At 43.9% G+C, this 4,077-nt stretch overlaps 1 long non-coding RNA gene across 1 annotated transcript; it reads right to left on the reverse strand.

The window, feature by feature from the left end:
• Nucleotides 1-718: 718 nt before the first annotated feature.
• On the reverse strand, nt 719-3,608 carry LOC121048044. Its single transcript, XR_005798774.2, has 3 exons — nt 3,563-3,608; nt 1,945-2,135; nt 719-728 (listed from the first exon to the last, which is right to left on the reverse strand). It is a non-coding gene; the product is annotated as an uncharacterized LOC121048044 (long non-coding RNA).
• Nucleotides 3,609-4,077: the final 469 nt, after the last annotated feature.

Here is a 4,077-nt window from a genome sequence, read left to right on the forward strand (position 1 = left end):
CCCCCTTGCGTCAAAAAGAAGAAAGAAGAGAATTGTTGCAAATTGCAACAATTCTCTCCACGAAAAAAAAAATTTCGTAGAGCTTTTTTTTTTCTTTTTTTTGGTGAAGACATCAGTTTATTCAGGGTCACTATAGCATGTACTGCAACTGCAAATGATTGTAATAAAAAGGAAATGCCCTACGCATTGCTTACTTCATATAGCCGAAATAAAGGCCAGTGGCACAAAAAAAAATATAAATCTGGTGTTGGCACGCAAAAAATAAAAAAATATAGCTTTTGTGTTTTACCGAGGTTACCTAATCTTCCTATAATTTTACTGAAAGCTTCCACCATTATGTCACAGCTGTGTGCTCAATCCTATCAGTTTTATGCGGTCCATCCAAAGATCGCCGAAACATTGTGAACTCCCAGTATAATACCAACTAGCTGCCGAGATACTGCCTTGATTGAGAAGATTTTTCAAATAACTGCTTAGGTTACGCTTACGTGAGATAGTTTGCACTCGCCTCTTTGGAATGCCGCTTTCTTGGGTGTCAGAGGCAGCCTGCTGTCCTTGTTAAGACTGACATTTGACGCCATTTCGGCCACAGTCCTCTGCAGGACACTGGACCCCCACAGAGCAATGGCCAGGTTCTTCACAGCAACGCTTGACCTTATGTCCTGGTTCACTTGTTGTCACCCCAGGCTTTCCACGTCACCTTGACATCAACCGTCGTAGAAATGCATCTATAAAAAATTAGAATAGGAAGCGAAACCGGTGTATTCGGTGGTGAGATCCTCCTTTCATGAAATGCTGCTTCGTGCATATTGATTAAAGCAAGTTTCGTTAGTTTAACTCCTTTTTTAGTTGAATCATTTTCAAAAATCCTGCGAAGCTCCCATGCAACACTACTACGGTGCTCGAGCTATCAAGTTCTTTTATTACGTTCCCTGATTCTGCCGCTGTCAACTGCAAGGGGTACTGGGTGGCGGCAAGCCCTCTTGTAGTGTCGGCTGCTGGCGAAGATTATTTGGCCGGCTCAAAAAAACCTGACAGTGCGATCACTGACTGGCCTTGTGATTTCGCTCTTCCCTTTCCAGCCCCCTTTGCCTCCTTAGATGGTGTTTCATGAATCCCCCCCCCCCCCCCCCCCGAACTTTTCGGTCGGCGTAATGGACAGAGAACATGAGAAGATGCGCCCACTGATTTGAGTTGCCGGTGCAAGGCGCGCCACTTTTTTACCTGTGTGCGGGGTTATCATGCAACCTCGAGCGTGGCTGGGACTATAAAACTAACGCTTTAAAAGAGAAGAAGCCACTTTATGCTCCAAGAGTGCTGAGTTTCATTCCCATGTACATGGTGAACATAGGAAGAATAGACCATTTTCAAAACCTAAGCAAGCAGCATTGACAGTCGCCATTTGTTGGACACGAAAGCTGTGATTGGATCGAAGACCATGTGAAATGCTGACGTTGCACTCACGTCTATCCACGCCAATCACTGACACGGCGCTTGTTTCCAAAGCGTACTCGGAATCCGCGTTTAAGAAATGGCGGCCTTGGATATGCACACACTTCTGAAAAGGGTTTATTGTATGGGCCAAAGGTAATTAATGGGGAATACAATGCTCCAAGTCTTTCCGCCTAATGCACTCAAAATGTTGAGCAGAATGTTAGAGATGCAGGTTTAAACTTTCTACAAAGAGATGTCGCCTTAGATATGTTTTTCAAGACACTAAAACTTGGGTCTTACACCACTGCTGAAGTGATGCAACACCAAAAAACAATAATTTGTGGCGATGGTGCTGAAAGAGAGATCTTATTTGAGCAACATTTATCGAGATCTAGATGGTCAATGACAAATTGTCAAGGCCTTTTCATCTTGAAGACATTGTGCAAGCATAGAAATGCCTTCTTTCCAGAGGTATCTCTTATAAAGCAAAAACTTACCAAATCAACTTACCGTTTCACATTCTAGGAAGTTTAGCAGCTGATATGGCTCCACCTCAGCGGGCTCTTTAGCAGCTGCCTCAGCGGATGCAGGTCCGACTGTACCAGCTGCTCCATCTAAGGTTGCAGGTATTGCAGCTGCACCACCGAAGGCTGCATCTGTGTTGCACATGCTCTGCATCACAGGAGCTGGTGCTGCTGCCACTTATTTTGTGAAAAATATAAAAAAACTATATGACATGAGTCAGAACAATGTGCAGGACTGCCACATGATGTGTGTAATGCTACAATAAAAGCTGAAAGTGGGAGTGGGGTCAACCAACCACGCACCAGCTTGGAGCAATGCGGCTGCACTCCTGCCCCGGTGTATACATGGAGAGCAGTGCCACATAACACAAGGCTGATTGCAGTTTGGTCCAGCCCATACGCAGCTTCTATGACACTGTCAGCCAAAAACTTAATAGGTATAGTAAGGGCCGTGGACATGACATTTATGATGCTTTAGCTTGTCAAAGAGAGTATGTTGAATGCATACCATGCTCCTGCAGTCATGTATTCGAGGTTAGGAAATAGCACGGAATATTTTTCACAAATATCTACTGCAAAGCTTCGCAACTCAGGAGTGTTCTGAAGAGTTTTACAGATTATAGCTTCTTGACTACACGGCTTGATAGACCGAGTAAAATGTTTTTGGGCATAAGTGAGGCAGAGATGTACAAGAATCGATGCAAAAAGTCCGCAGTACTTGGAGACCAGAGTTCGGAACAGGTGTGACAGCATTTGGCACGACAAATATGCCAATGTCATTATTTATTTTTGCAACATTAAAATGACTCTGAAAATGCGACCAGCTATGGGGTGTATTCACGCAAGTCTTGTGAGTGTTGAATTGTAGGTACAGCTCCTGGTTGTGTCCTTGTGCGATATATGACAAAATATTATAGATATTAATACTGGAAACTTCTCTGAAAACCAATGGGCACGGTGGCGAAGGACGTGAGAGGCACTGTTTACCACTCTTGCCATTCGTTTGTGTTTGTGTGTTGTTACTTATGCCCGAGTCCCACTAGAGCGACAAACAGAAACAGACGACACCGACAAGCCTTCAACACATGCGGTATCCTCGCGATGGTATACCTTTGGCAGGCGTTTATAGTCGTTCGGTGCTCGTGAAGTGACCCCGGGTGATTGCAAGCCTGCCGAAGATACCCTCGCGTGCGTAATACTTGTATCCGAGTGTAGCCTCTTTTATTCTATGCACAAGCCTGTGAAATCGCGACAGAGACTCTGGTTTGAGGCTCGTCGCTGTCGTTTGTTTCTGTATTGTCGCTCTAGTGGGACTAGTGCTAACAAGCGCACCAATGGGAAGGCTTTAGCCATTATTGCGAACACTAAATAAAGAAATACAAAAAAATACAACACCCAGCAACACTGCATGCAAGTAGTGATGCACTTCTGTTGTCAACTCTGCATTCCGCTTACGAATGAAATGTGCAATTTCCCTAGAGACTTTCATTCCAGGCGAGTGGCATTAGAATTGCTGAAGGCCAGCCCATAAACACAGTCAATGTTAGAACAATCCCAGCACCAATAAGTTGCTATTGTATTGCCCAATATATAGAGCACCTTACCATAAACAGCCTTGGCAGTCTCCCATGAAGCCTGGACTTCAGCAGAGGAAACTGTCATCCTGTGTCGTCCCAGGACACTCACATCGGGATGGTGAAAGTGAATGCCAACTTCTGCTTGGCAAGGGCTGCAGTAAGTATAAAGATGAAAACAGAGTACAATATACAATAAAAAATATTGTGGACCACCTTGAAAAAAGTGCACAAAAAAAAAAGACAAGGACAAAAGGACAGGAACACGTAGAACACAGACAGGTGCACACTAGCAACTCAATCCATTAAAATCAAAAGAAAGAAGAGAGCATCAGAGAAATCAAAAAGGCTGTGCTCGGAGAACTGAGCTTCAGGAACCGTGGCGCGAGGCAAAGATATCAGGTAGATTGTTTTACAGAAGTTCTAGAATTAACAACATCCCTTCCATGTAGTAAAGTGGTGAGTTCATTCTAACTGAACACATTAAAAAATAGTACACAAAAAACAAGGAATCAAGGGTCGAGGAATACATACACTATATACAA

Source organism: Ixodes scapularis, unplaced genomic scaffold (genome assembly GCF_016920785.2).
Source record: "Ixodes scapularis isolate PalLabHiFi unplaced genomic scaffold, ASM1692078v2 PGA_scaffold8__174_contigs__length_109621045, whole genome shotgun sequence".
Taxonomy (NCBI): domain Eukaryota; kingdom Metazoa; phylum Arthropoda; class Arachnida; order Ixodida; family Ixodidae; genus Ixodes; species Ixodes scapularis.